This window comes from Lithobates pipiens, unplaced genomic scaffold (assembly GCF_037356315.1).
Source record: "Lithobates pipiens isolate NorthernLeopardFrog02 unplaced genomic scaffold, aLitPip1_a1.2 Scaffold_3, whole genome shotgun sequence".
In the NCBI taxonomy this organism is placed as follows: domain Eukaryota; kingdom Metazoa; phylum Chordata; class Amphibia; order Anura; family Ranidae; genus Lithobates; species Lithobates pipiens.
Genome location: NW_027507790.1, coordinates 8,062,769 through 8,078,340, shown reverse-complemented (window position 1 = coordinate 8,078,340; position 15,572 = coordinate 8,062,769). Strand labels below are relative to the sequence as shown.

General features: G+C 38.7%; 1 protein-coding gene and 1 pseudogene across 1 annotated transcript in view; both read left to right on the top strand.

The window, feature by feature from the left end:
• Window positions 1–15,572, top strand: part of CABP7 (calcium binding protein 7) — a 207,581-nt gene that overhangs the window by 79,851 nt on the left and 112,158 nt on the right. The gene's annotated exons all lie outside the window — the stretch shown is intronic.
• Window positions 7,141–7,716, top strand: LOC143939952 (ferritin heavy chain, oocyte isoform pseudogene; annotated as a pseudogene).

Sequence of the window (15,572 nt, the reverse complement as noted above, 5' to 3'; positions counted from 1 at the left end):
AAATGAATATTTTTCCTTTTTTAAACTGGTCAATGAGGGATCAGAACTAGGTACCACATCCCATTAAATAAATTAGAACAATTGATAAAAGACAACCGGGACTTTAAAGGTACCAAAAAAGATTTACAGTAAGTTTCTAAAAAATAAACATTTTATTTGGACGTACGTTTCTTTAAAATTACAATAAATGTTCAAAAGCATGATATTCATACAACATGTGCAACCACTTCTTACTCTACATGTTTCACTCATAAGAGCTTCCTGAAAGTGTTGCATAAAGTTAAATACTACAAAACTGCCATGAACATTTAAAAAAAAATCGAGCTTCGAGGGTTGTAGCTTGGCAACCTAAGGTCACAGAGACCCCAAATTTTGGGGGGTAGGCACCGGTAAAAATGCGGGGCTCCTATGACCTATGGTTCTGGAGATACGGGGATCCCTGCACAGCCTTTCAGAAGTGACATACAGAGCAGCCAGTTTAAATTCAAGCTGGCACACTCTGTTTGCAGCAGACTGAGAGGTTGAGCTCACAGTGCCCCTCACTTCTTGTCAGAGGCACTGAGCTCAATGGATAGCTTGGAGTCTTGGACCAATGGTAAAGTACCATTAGCCCCAGCTGTCAAATAAAAATGCTGCAGTGGAGGCACGCCTCTCACTGCAGTGTCATAGAAGGGGCATGTGTCTAAAACACAAATGCTCCAGCCCAGCCCTCCTAACTACAAGGAAAAAGCATGGGTTTACAATTGCATGTTTTTGTTACACAGTTAGGAGGGAGAATGAGAATCTGCTGCTGTTGAAAAGGTACTGTTATAATCAAGCTAAATCATATATTATTATGCTATGTTATAAGATAATAATTTATTATTTACCTATTTACTGTGAAATTACTGGTTTGAAGTTATAACTTCAAACTTCCGTAATTTGTCTGTTAAGCCACCTGCTTGAGTACAGTTTTTGAAAATTTAGTAAATTACCTTAAAAACAATATATAATAATTATTTATATATTACTTATGGTAATTAACCCCTTGCCAACCAGGCTAATTCTGACACTTCTCTCCTACATGTAATAATCATAATTTTTTGCTAGAAAATTACTCAGAACCCCCAAACATTATATTTATTGTTTTAGCAGACACCCTAGGGAATAAAATGGTGGTTGTTGCAACTTTTACTCTTACACGATATTTGCACAGCAATTTTTCAAACGTTTTTTTTTTTTGGAAAAAAACTTTCACAAATATAAAAAAACAAGAAAGATAACCCGATTTTTTTTTGTATAATGTGAAAGATGATATTACGACAAGTAAATGGATACCTAGCATTTCACGCTTTAAAATTGCGCACACTTGTGTAATGGCGCCAAACTTCAGTACTTAAAAATCTCCATAGGCGAAGCTTTAAATTTTCTTTACAGATTGTTTAGAGTTACAGAAGAGGTCTAGTGCTAGAATTATTGCTCTCACTCTATCGAGTGTGCCATATGTAACCTATGTGTATTTGACTCTGATACTAGCCAGTGCCTCACCAGACACTGACCTCACCGCACATCCCTGAGTACTGAGACATTTGCCTTCATAAGCTATTTCAGACCTGTATGTCAGGGTGCCCCAGTTTGTCCCTAGTGTGTACAAGGTTTTAGATTAACAATATCTTATAGGAAATTATTGGGCGATTGCAGAAAGATTAATTGCAAGAAAATAATTCTGCAGAGGTAGTTTAACAAACAAAAAAAAAACTATCCAACAATCTCATGAATGAGCCGTTAATTGCTTTTTCTATTCAATCACACAAAGGTAATTAATCATGGAATGTGATGGGACCTAAATTGAGGCATTGTGTGATTGCACAAACTCATTCACAGAGCTGAGAGATTTGTCTTTTATGTGTCTGGTCATTTCGAAGCCCTCAGTAGAAAAACCGATCTTACCGAAGAGAATTCAGTTTTACAAACTTATGTGATAGCTGCAGTGGCGTGCGGCGGTAATACACGGTACAAGAAAATTGGCTTTGCAAAGTTAATGTACAGAAAAACGATAGTGCACCGTACGACGCATGTACAGAATATGATAGGTACTAGTTTACACATACAGGGTGTCATTGTCTCTCCTATTAAAATTCCTCTCAGGTTTCATTGAGGAATTCAATTTGTTCAAACATCAGGCACAAAGGAGTGAGATGAGGAGACCTGAGACTGCGGTGTGTGTGTGGATGTGTGTGAGCGCAATGCGTGTAACAATGTGTGGACGGAGTGTTTTTCTCCATTTAGACAGTTTATTCATGGTCTGCAGAGATGTAAGTGGCAACAGCACAAAAAAAAAAAATAGATACAGTTTAACAGCAGACATTGCAAACTATGACTGCCAGAAGATGATAAAAGAAATTGAGTAAGAGCTTGCCTGTTTATCTGTGTAAGTATACTGTATGTGCATGTTGTGTATGTAAATTAAGTGTGTGAAGACAGCATGTATATTTTCACTGGCTGCAGTGTGTATATATGTGCATACTTTGCCCTGGCTGCAATGGAGGGGATGTTTACATTCCATGGCTTCTTTATAAAGTGTATGTGACAGAGATGCAGCCACCCTCCGATGGGGTCTACTGATTTGTGTATGCAGATATGTGTGAGACTATAGTGGCTGTTTGTGTACAGTAATCTGTGTTCTCCTCAGTGTAGCACGTGACTGCAGTTTATCTCCAGGTGCTGACACTCATTCTTCACACACAGCTTTGATGGGGTTTCCTTCTATGATTGTGCAACACTGCAGTACATTTATACATGTCTGAAGCGCAGTGCGAACACAGAAGGTTATAATCATGACCCCATGGTTTGTCATTCCCTGCTACATTTTCCTCCTCCTCTCCCCTCACAGACTTTTTTTCCCCAACAATATTGTTACATAATTCAGCCTGCATTTCAGTTTCTTCATAACACTCTTTCTGTATTTTTTTATTTTTTTTATTTCAATCATAAAAAAACATGCTATGAAGTATAATCAATGACATTCAAGGCTCTTCTGGAGAGGTGACCTCTGCAATGACACTTCTCAGTTTGATTCCTATTCTAGATGTGCGCTATTTAGTTTAATGCAGAATTTCTTTTTTTTTTAACTTATGTGAAGGATCTGCAGACCTTCCCACAAAACGAATCCATGCATATGTAATTTTGTGCATATTTTTTTCTTTTACTAAGATTTCTTATTGAGTAATTTTCGAAGGAAAGGATGATGCATACTCGTATAATACATGCAGCAATGATAAAGATGCAAAGTCTGCTTACAAAACTGCAGTGTGATCTTTAAAAATATATGTCCTTTTTTTTGTGATGCCTGCCCTATCTCTGCGTAGTATCAGTCTTTGTAGGCTTGTTGGTATCTATTGGAGCATGAATATCTGTCACATGTGAGGGTTATCTGCCAGAGCTAAACTGCAGCAGATTTATGAGGCAGGGGACTGAAGGAATAGGTGTGTGTAGTCCTAAACAATCCCTAGTGAGCTCACATTGTAAAGTTACAGTTCAATACATTTTGCTGCAAAATAGTTCTATTCCGTGGTTCCCATTAGAATTGTCTGAGGAAAAGCGTAATGGAGGTTCAACCAAATGCACCGCTGGAGCCTGCCTTGACTAAGCAACCACACACTTTTCATTCGGTTTAAGGTCCCATTCACTCTCCTGTGTTTTAGGCATACTGTACTACATATTAAACTATGCAAAATCTGCAGTGTTCTTTTCCTGTTTTTATCCATTTAAAATTTTCAGCCAGTACATTTTCATGTGTTGTTTATATACTAAAATCCTGCATTTACAGCAGAATTAAAGTGTTTCTAAGCCCAAAAGAGTAAAAATATATAGTATTGTAGCTTACCAGTCCTTAGATGTTGTGGCGGCATTACTTTTCTTTTTTTCATAAATGTTTCCTTTGTTTTAACCTGGTAATGCTTCCATTAACTCAGGGAGTGGGTTAGGACTACATAACACTGTGTTAAGACTACATAACGCCTTTGGACAAGAAGTGTTTTAGGACTACTTAAAGAGGAAGTAAACCCTGGTGGGTTTTACTTCCTCTTTATTTCCCTGCAAAGGTAAAGCATAATGGGCTACTATGCATCACATAGTAGCCTATTATGTGTCACTTATCTGAAACTGAAGCCCGCAATGTCTCCGTTGTCCCCACTAGCAGGGAGCATCCATACTCGCCCCTCTTCCTTCTGTGGCCATGAACTCCAGCTCTGTGACTGTCCAGAGTCACGTAATGCCACTCCCGCGCATGCATGTGGAAGCCGCCAGTCACAGCATGACCCCTATTAGAAATGCCACAATGTGCCCTAAAGGGCACATGCGCCGATAACATCAGCGCTAGGCTTTTTAGTAAATATCTCCTAAACCATGGAGGTTTGGGAGATATTTCAAGCACCTGCAGGTAACCTTTAATATGGCTTACCTGTAGGTAAAAGTAGTTGTACAGGGTATACAACCACTTTAATACTTTGTTAAGACTACATAACACTTCCCTCTATTCTTCATAACAGGGGCAGGTATTTTTTAGTCTATGGAAATACCAGGGAACAATGCTGAAAACTGCAGTCCACAGGTAGAAATTTCAGGGAATTATCAGCGCACAAGATTTATGGCTGGATGAATAATTATACTTTTTGCACTTGTCAAACAGATGTAATAAATTTCTTCAAATGTTATATTTAGCAGGTCAAAATGAAGCAAATAAGAGAAAAGTATTGTTAGAATTTACATACACTTTAAACTTTTCAGGTTTCCCTGGGAGCTTACATCATAACATGCAAATAGGCATAACATATTTGCGCATTATGGAAATTTTACCTTGTAAAATGCCCTCCTCTGGTGCTGCAACATCTACAATCTCTCCTGTCTGTCACTGGTGCTCTCATCTGCTCTGTTTTCTTCTAGATTTTGGAATCTTCTGCCGTCTTGATTGGCCATTCTGGGATAACAAAACACCCATGCATGTGCAAAAGAGTTTACTCATCCTTGCACCTTCTTATCTAAAGTTCAGCTTTAAAGTGTATCTAAAGCCAAATTTTATTTTTATTTTTTGTATTTTGGATAAAATGGTTTTTTTTTTTCATTTTGTATCCCATTGACACATCAGAGGGTAAGATAAAATCTCTCCAATGTGAGAGAAACCTTCTCTATGATTGGCCATACATAACACAATTTTCTTTTACAATTTTCCTTTAGATTTACCAAAACCATATAATATGAGATCAAACCTAAACACGTTCAATTTGTACGCAATCAGACAAGCCCTTACACTACATAGTTGAAGGTAAATCTAAAGGAAATTGAATAAGAAAATTGTATGTATAGCCAGCCTTAGACCCCATTGAATGATTTTCAGTTAATGGTCACTAGGACCAATGGAGAGGGTGAATCTCCCCAATATGGTCATAGACAGAAATTAGAAAACTGACAGGGTAGATTAACCTTTCCTACTCTATTCATAACAAAAGAAAACACATTTTTTTTTAGATACGCTTTACATTGCAGTTTAAAAAAACAAACAAATCTTCCATAGGTTGAAATGGAATTGAAGGCTAATATCACAACTAATGTTTTAGACCCCTTTCACACTGGGGCGGTGCTAGTGTTATCGGTAAAGCACTGCTAGCTTTAGGGGAGCTTTACCGCTGTTAGAGTGGCACTTTTCGCTCCCTTTAGCGGGGCACTTTTAACCCCCGCTAGCGGCCGAAGAAAGGGTTATGAGCATACATGTTGCAGAGCTGCCAAAGCGCTTTTCAGGCTCTTTGCAGGCGGTTTGGCAGCGCTGCTCATTAATTTCAATGAGCAGGGTATTTTGGGAGCGGTGTATACACCACTCCCACAATGCCCCAAAGATGCTGCTTGCAGTACTTTTTTTTCCTGTCCTGCAAGCGCACCGCCCCAGTGTGAAAGCACTTGGGCTTTTACACTGCGATGGCTTGAGAGGCTCTTTACAGATGCTATTTTCAGTGTGAAAATACCTGAAAAGTGCCCCAGTGTGAAAGGAGTCTTAATGTGTTACTAAACACAGTAATATGAAAATAGTTCATCCGCTCCCCCACAGTGCCCACAGCTTATAAATCTTCTTTTTACATTAAAATACTGCCACTATATATATTTTTGGATGATCTGTATACCACTGTTACATGATAAACTGTACAGTTTCTCCAGTACTGAGAATTCAGGTAGGAGGAGATTTCCACTACAGCCTGTATACACACCCACATGTGTAATGACCTGGCTAGCTTTGAGAACAAGTAAATGTTCTCTCCAGCATAAATGACACAACTGAGCATGTGCAGTTTGGCTACTCTGCCTGTGTTAGCTGGCCTTCCCCAGATAGACAGTGCAGGAGGGGAGGGCTCTAGGCATACAGGAAAAAACAGCCTTTTCACACAATGCAGAGGTTTAACCCCTTAAGTTCCACAGTGAGTATGACAAACATGCTATGCTGCATATACAGACTGATTATACTGTTGTGGGTTTAGTAACTTTAATGTAAGCGGACTCTCCCAAAACACAGGACCCAAACACAATGTACAAAATACATATTAAAATGTTTGGCAGGTTCATTGGAAACAATGCTCACTGCCAGCAATTTTCCACCTGGCTTCTTCAATTATAAAATTGACTTTTGTAAAGACAGATGGTGGCAAAAGGGCCACCCTTGGCTCAAACTTTGGCCAATTCAGCAGGAAATGCAAGCTGTGTATGGCAAGCTTTGGGCAGTGAAGTTGTAGTAGATAATTTACTTGTCTCCAGTGGCTAATCTAGAAATCCCTACATTTAATAAAATAACAAACAAAAGTGAATGTTGGTACAAGTGTGAAAATCACACCAGTGCTTACTTTAAGGTATAAATTTGCAATAAACCCGACATGAAAAAAGTACAAAAGTGCACGTTATGTACATATTTAAAAACATATTTTTTCAAGGAAGGAACATTAATAGCTCTTTAAAAGTGAAGCTACGTGTCCAACCAAATCACAGCTGGAAGTTACAATAGTAGCATGCCAAGGACTCAAGAGACTCAAACTCAATAACATGTTTATATATAGATCCATCAGCCTGCTCTTTCCCTATAAAGATAATTGGATTGGCGCTTCAACAGTGATTGAACGGAACCTGCCATTGGACACCATGAACTCCCAGGTTCGCCAGAATTTCCACCAGGACTGCGTGGCCACTCTCAACCAGCAGGTCAACCTGGAGCTGTACGCCTCCTACGTGTACCTCTCTATGTCTTATTACTTTGATCGTGACGATGTGGCATTGAGGAACTTTGCAAAATATTTTCTGCACCAATCCCATGAAGAACGGGACCATGCAGAGAAACTTATGAAGATGCAGAACCAACGTGGAGGAAGGATATTTTTGCAGGATGTGAAGAAGCCAGACCTTAAAGAGTGGGGCATTGGTTTGGAGGCTCTTGAATGTGCTCTGCAGCTGGAGAAAAGTGTCAACCAGTCCCTTTTGGATGTACACAAATTGGCTACAGAACGCAACGACCCTCATCTTTGTGACATCTTGGAAACCCATTACTTGGATGAGCAAGTAAAATCCATAAAGGAGTTTGGTGATCATGTGACCAACATGCGTAAGATGGGAGCGCCACAAAGTGGCATGGCTGAATACCTCTTCGACAAACACACACTAGGGGAGTCCCATGACTGAGCTTTGTCCTGCTTCCTGCCCTATTTATCTGTTCTATTTGAAATCTTTGTTTCTCTGCTCTATTTTTGACACTAATAAAACTGTACAAGGTGTCCTGTAGTGGTCATGATGTCTGTATGATTAACTGTAATCTAGAGATGCATACATAAGTATAGACTACATAATGAGTCTGTACATGTAAGAGTTGGGAGGTAAGCTTCTCATAGATTTGATAGACTTTTTGAAGTAAGGGAACATGTGCTTCCATTGACGAGGAGGCCTAAAATGGTGCCATACTTAGTTTATATACTTGGATTCTGAGTTTTAGGGTTTTTCTGTTATATGCAGAAAATGTTTAGAGTATAATGGGGACTAGGAAAACTTTCTGTGCACTTGGATCCAACTCAGTTGTGCTTGGCTATACAAATTCTATATCAGTCCTGCTTTATTAAATGTATATGAACTAGGTCAGTGAATTCACGTATTGCCCTTAGAAAATTGTCAGCCCTGACTGAAGGTTTTTTTTTTTTTTTATCTGAAATTGTGTACAATATCAAACACTTAAACAGATTCACCTACATAGTGTATACAGAAGTTACAACAGAGCCCTTTTTCGAGGACTGGTGCCCAATTATAACACAAGATGTAAATCTTGTGTGGCTGATTTGAACACAGGTTTTTATAGCTTTTTGATAAACCTGAATTAACTTCAGCAGATAAATTTTTGGGCCATGCTAATTTTTCTTATGGAAGTACATATGTGGTAGTAATATGTGGTAGTAAGAATTGTGTGCAATCTTGCATTGTCTGTCTAATTTAGATGTGCAAGGCTAGTTTTGATTTAAATGAGGACATTACAACTCTACTGGCAGAACAGCTGGGTGGACCATACTTCTGTAACGCATTCACAGATTAATTGGTGGCTAACTTGGTATCTGATTTTGGTCAATAAGTTCATGGATGAATAGTCTGTTTTGCATGCTGCTATGCTAAGACCATTTTTTATTAACGCTAATAAACAAGATGTTTGCATATATAGATCCATGTACAGGTTACTGTAAAGTCCAGCGTGGATATTATTTTCTAAATCATTGGCTATCATACAGGACAAAATACCATACACTGTTATACTTTGAGGTAGCTAACATTTTACTGTCAATCTTCCATAGAATAATGCCATGTATGCCACTGTATCATAATATGGAAAGGCATGATGTGGTCTAACAATAGCTGGATAATCAAAGATTGTCAAAAACATTGGACCCCAGGGAGATAGCTTTCAGATGGAACATCATCAGTTATGTTTGACCTAAGATAGCTCCAGTTCTAAGTATGGCCATACACAGAAAATCCATCACAGATTCTGCCAGAAGGTAAGGGTTCTGGCAGTTGTTTTAATGATCTCCAAGAGTATAAATCCACCACTACATTTACTTCTAACCCATTTCTCTTTTCAGAGCGCATTACATAATAGGGCTCCCTAAAGTGGTACTAAAGGCAAAATTTAAAAAATGATATACTGTACATTATGCAGTCTGTCACTGACATTACCAAGCAGACTTTGCTTTTCTGAGTCCCCCTGCTTTTTACTTGTTGATCCTGTTGCATTTTTTCAGTTTCCTTTAAAAGACTAAGCTGCCCAGCAAAAGTGGAAGTTAGGGGGGTTGAGAAAAAACATTTATAACTAAGGTAAGGGTGCTTAGAATGGTCAGATTTTATTCATTGACTATAAACACAGCTATTAGAATACACTGATCAGCAGCTGCATTTAATTGACTGCAGCAGCTGAACAAGAAAAGTTTTCCAGCGACTTCTGTCAAGTGTGTCCGGGCCACACACTGATCAAAATCTCAAGTTTTAGTTTATTAAGCTGGGTATACACTAGTAGAGTTTCATTAGAAATGTTATGCTTTAAGAACATTCTTTTGATATTCAGATTGTTAGTGGGGTGAAATCAAAGTTTTTGACCACAGTGATGAGAAAATTGAAGAAACAGGAGGGAAAAATTTTCCTGAACAAACACATTTCTAACAGTGTATATGGTTTTCATTGGGTCCATTCACTCCAAAATCAAATGTTAAAAGCACATGAAATTGTCAGCTATTGTTTGAACATCATTTGTCAAGTTGTCAAAGGTACTGAGAATTTTCATACAAATGTTACTTATGATTATTAGTAAGGATGTTCGTTAGAAAATCTACTAATGTATACCCAGGTTAGTCACTTATGTAAAAGTCCATTTAAATCTACTAGTCCTTCTAACACTAACCTCTCCAGACACTGCTGCCGTCTAGGGGTGGAGGAGCCATCCTAAGACCAGGGGCGTGTTGCTGGCTGGATCGCCAGGTGAAAATAAATTAAACAATCTTAAAACAGAAAACGAGTACAGCCATGACATCTAAGAATTGGTAAGCTGCAATATAATATGTTTTTGTTTATGGGTTTAAATATGCTTTAATGTTTTGTTTTGTTTTAATTCATCCTACTTTGGTCCTTTTTTTTGATATACAGGACGGGACACCTGTGGACACATAGGCTCAATATTGTATTCATGTCAGTGTATCTGCACTGCCCTGTTTAAGCAGCCAAGGCCAAAATAATGAAGATTTAATGATGAAAGCATTTGAAATGTCAGGCAACATATCTTATTCTGTCATGGCCCATTTACAGCATGTTGCAGGGGGTGCAGAAGAGTGTGCCTCTGCAACATATAAGTGTGGTAAACATAGGAAATGGATTTCCCGCAAATAGAAGGAGCATTTGGGAAGAGAGAACTATGTCAGGGAGATAATTCCAGAAAAGGGAGCATTGCTTAAAGACAGGTGGCATCATGGTCATTTCACTGTTCATTATTACCTAAAGAACATGCAATATACAGTGGTTTGCATAAGTATTCACCCTACTTCGGCCTTTGACATTTTGTAGCATGACAATCTAGAATTAAAAAGATTTTTTTTTCATTGGAAAAAGCCAACTATTTGGATAAAAGTCATTTTAAAAAGTAGTTGCTTATGTGGAATAACAAACAGTACATTATAACAGTTATTTTGTGTGAGATTCTTTGTACATACATGTTAAGGCACAAGTGTATGAGGGTATAGACATCCAGTGTTTAACAGACTTCATGTCATTCTACTACCAATACGGTTCTGTTTAAGATTTTCATGGTTTACACCTTCTACTTTCATCTAAGTAGGCCTGTCTGCAGGGCTTGGAGTATTTTAGGCACATGTTTCTCCATCCTCTAACCATCTATCCCACACCTTTGAGTACTTATGCGCTCACTTTCTATGGGCATAGACAAATTTTTTAAATGGCAGTGCTTCATTAACGTCCCTCTTCCATTGGCATATGGAGAGAGGCTGGGCCTGCATCCATACTTTGTCTATGCCCTTACGAGCCATAAACAGAGTTTCATTTACAAATGTAGCTTGGTATTTGTCAATTTCTACATCTGGCAGAAGTCCCAGAAGACATAGTTTGGGGTCTAATACTACTGGGGATCCCATATTGTCATGTAAAAACTGAACAATCTGCGCCCAATATGTCTGAATGTTTGGGCAGTTCCATATGAGATGGAAGAACGTACCTGGTGCTGTGTGGCATAAATGGCATGTCGGGTCATATGTATGAAGGAATTTTGCCTTTTTTAGGGGAGTCAGGTAGGCTTTGTGTACAATGTATATCTGTGTCAGTCTGTCAGATAACTTGGGGGACGTCAGTCTGGTCCCTTCCATTATTTCATCCCAGTCTTCCTTCTGTAAGGGGCCTATGTCTTTTTACCATTCCATTTTTGCCTTTTGTGCAATGGCATTTGACCTACAGTTTCTGATCTTTAGATACAGGGTCAGTATGAGTTTAGAGGGTGCCTTTCCCATTATTATATCCAGAACTGGGGGGGAGAATCTGACACTACCTCCATATTTGGTAATTGTGTTTTTAACCCCCCTGACGGTATTCCCGAGTCTGACTCGGGGTGGATTTTTCATACCAAAAGCGGTATCCCCGAGTCAGACTCGGGACTGCATCGCTGGATCCAGGAGGACGTTTACTCACCTTCTCCCTCGGATCCAGCGTTGTCTCCCCGCTGTACGAGCGAGCCGTGTCTGGCTCGATGCATTACATCGCCGATCTCCGTGCCCTGCGAGCGTTGCGACGCACGGGCACGGAGATCGGCGCCAAATTCAAAAAGTGAAACAAACAGTAAACATACAGTATAATGTAATCTTACAGATTACATTGCTGTATGTAAATATTTCACATCCCCGTTGTCCCTAGTGGTCTGCCCAGTGTCCTGCATGCAGTTTTATATAATAAAAACTGTTCTTTATGCCTGGAAACTGGAGATTGCCCATAGCAACCAAAACTGTCCCTTTACATCAAAAATGATTTTAGACCAGCTAGAAAACAGCGATAATAAATTAGAATCACTTGCAGAATTGAGCGATAGCGATTTGTGGGGAGATCCGTCATCAAATACTGAAAAGTAATGACAGTGACAATTCTGCAACTGAGCAATTTTCAGTGTTTTTGATTTGATAAAATTATTGAATAATTTTTATTATTGTTATATTATTATTTGGTACAATTATTTATAATTATTTATTATATTATAATTTATGATTTAATTTTTCAAACTTTATCATACCCGGGATGTCTGCTAGACTCTGGTTTGGACAGATTTAAGAGAGTTATTCCTAAGAATTACAGAACTACAATATAAAACGCCAAATTTTCATGCAAAATAATGGTACCGCTTTTAGCACCTAAAATCCGAAATAATCGTACCGCCAGGGAGGTTAATCCATAGAAGAGCTGTATATACTTAAAAGCCATCTGGTTAGGGAGTGTATATTCTTCCTTAAGTACTTGAAACTGATTGAGTCTGGAGTTAGATAACACATGATGGAGGTATATTATGCCGTGTGTAGCCCATACTGTCAAGTCTGAGAAAGATTCTAACTCAGGTAGGTGTTTGTTGAACCATAGTGGGGTGTGGGTGTTTTGCTTTTTCAACGTGATTTCCCATATTCTTTGATGATGTAGTAGCATTCCCATATTATACCTTGTTTCCCTCTGAGGATAGCTTGGAGCTGGGTAAATGCTGGGTGACCAGGTTTATTACATACTAAGGATCTATAGCTTTGCATTTCCACTTTGTTAAAGTGGTATATGTGGGAGAGTTGAGCTGCCAAGTAATAATCTTGTAGATCAGGAAGGGACACTCCTCCCATATCCGTAGGGTTCTTTAAAACAAGCCAGGCCAGTTTATGTCTGCCATTTCCCCATACAAATGAGTTTAGAATGGCTTCCATTTGTTTAAAAACTTTTAAAGGGATATAGAGAGGAGCATGCCAAACCATATATAGTATTTTGGGTAACAAAATCATTTTTATTATATTTATAAATCCCATCACCCCTAGTGGCAGCCTGGATCATGTCTGGGTTTTGGACTTTATCAAGTCAAATAGGCGTGCAACATTCAGGTGTGTGTAGTCCGTCAAAGTCCTAATGACCTCCACCCCCAAGTACTTAATTTTGGATACTCTAGATAATGGTAAAGTTGGGTTTGTTTTGGGGGATAAAGATGTCCAGTGGGAGGATTTGGGATTTGTCCCAGTTGATACACAATCCCGAGTAACTACCCATTTTTTCAATGATTTGAAGTGCAACCTGTAGTGAAGGTCCCTGATCTGCCAAGTACAGAATAGTGTCATCAGCCTATAGACCTATTTTATCTGTGTGTCCTCTTCTCAATCCTTTTATATTAGTGTCTGCTCTAATGTCAATTGCCAGCAGCTCTGCTGCCAGGGCATACAGTAGGGGGGGACAGGGGACATCCCTGTCTTGTACCCCTTTCCAGAGGGAACTGTTCCGAAAGCCAGCCATTGACAAATATCCTTGCTTTAGGTGTCTGATAAAGAAGCTTAACCCACTTCATAAACTGTGAACTAAAGCCATAGCTGTGTAAGCACTCCCACAAGTACAGCCATTCTACGGAATCGAAGGCTTTGGTGGTGTCTAGTGCTACCACCACCCTGGTTCCAGAATTGTCATGTTGAGCCTGTATGTTCATGTATAGTCTCCTAATGTTCATGGCAGTGTTTTAGAATTAAAAAGATTTAACAGGATTGGATGTTATTTATGTAAAAAAAAAAAAAAGTCCATAATAAAGTGAAATAGAATCTATAAAGTTTTACAGTTATATATAGAAAACCTTGGAATGTGTTTATTGTATTCACTTTTACGAGTATTCATCCACCTTTGCTGTGAAATCCTCTAAATAAGTTCTGGTGCTACCAGTTGCCTTCAGACATTTCTATAGTTAGTTGAATGCAGCTCTACTATATTTAGAAATCTCAGAATAAATATGCCTACTCATTGAATGCCACAGAATAAAATTATGGAGATGCACCCAAAAGGGTTACATTATAAAATTAAATAAAACCTTTGAACATCATATAGAGTACTGTTGAATCCACTAAGAAAAATGGAAAACGATACAACCAGGACTTTAAAGAAGACCAGCCACTAAAACACAATGACTGGTGTAACAAAGGCATTAGTCAGAGAAGTAACTTCTTACTCTGACATTGAAGATAGTAGAAACCATCCATGGGACAGCTATAAGTCACTACACAATGTTGGGCTTTGTGCAAAAAGAAAAAAAAGAAACCCATTGTTGGTCTAGGATTAAAAGTACCATTTTAGTCTTTGTAGATGACACCAAGCTATCTAGTTGAATATCATCCTTACAGGACCTCTCCAATGTACAAGCTGACCTCAATGCACTGTATAATTGGGCAACTATGTGGCAAATGAGGTTTAATGTTGATAAATGTAAATGTATGCACTTGGGGGCTATGCATTTATCATACATACTAGGGGGAGTACAACTGTGGGAATCAATGGTGGGGAAGGATCTGGGTGCTCTGATAGATCATAAGCTTAATGATGGGATGCAATGCCAAGCAGCGGTTTCCAAAATGAGCAAAATCCTTTCTTGTATTAAGAGAGGTATAGACTCCAGAGAGAGAGATATCATTTACCCTTGTACAAATCATTAGTAAGACCTCATATGAAATATACAGTTCAGTTTTGGTCACCAGTTCACATAAAAGATATTGGGGAACTGAAGAAAGTGCAGAGAAAGGCAACCAAACTGATAAGAGGCGTGGAGGAACTTAGCTATGAGTAAAGATTAGAGGAACTGAATTTGTTCTCTCTTGAGAAGAGGAGATTAAGGGGAGATAAAATGTTAAATGGCCCATATAGTGAACTTGGTGTTGAGTTATTCACTTTAAGTTCATCACAGAGGACAAGGGGGCACTCTTTACATCTGGAGGAAAAGAGATTTATTCTCCAAATAAATAAAGGTTACTTCACAGTAAGAGCTCTGAAAATGTGAAATAGACTCCCACAAAAGCTGATTCTGCCTGTCTCAGTAGATTGCTTTAAAAAGGCTTGGATTCTTTCCTAAATGTACATAATATAACTGGATACTAACATGTATAGGTAAAGTTGAATCAAGGAATGTCCAATTGCCTCTTGGGGGATCAGGAAGGACTTTTTTCCCTTGCTGGAGCAAATTGGGTCATGCTTTGCTGTTTTTTTTATTTTTTTATTTTTTTTGCCTTCCTCTGGATCAACTGCATGTATAAAGGATTGTATAACTTTTTTTTCACTTTTATTGGCTGAACTAGGTGGACTAGACTAACTATGGAACTATGTTGAAGAAAAATAAATGTATCAGATTTTACCAGAGTGCTGAAGGAAGACCCAGCACACAAGTGGCAGTTGCCTTGTTATAAAATACCAATGCTTCTCCCCACCACGTGAAACCCATCCCAAAAGTGAAGCATGATTTGACAGCTTTTCATTGGCAGTGCTGTTCAGGATGGTGG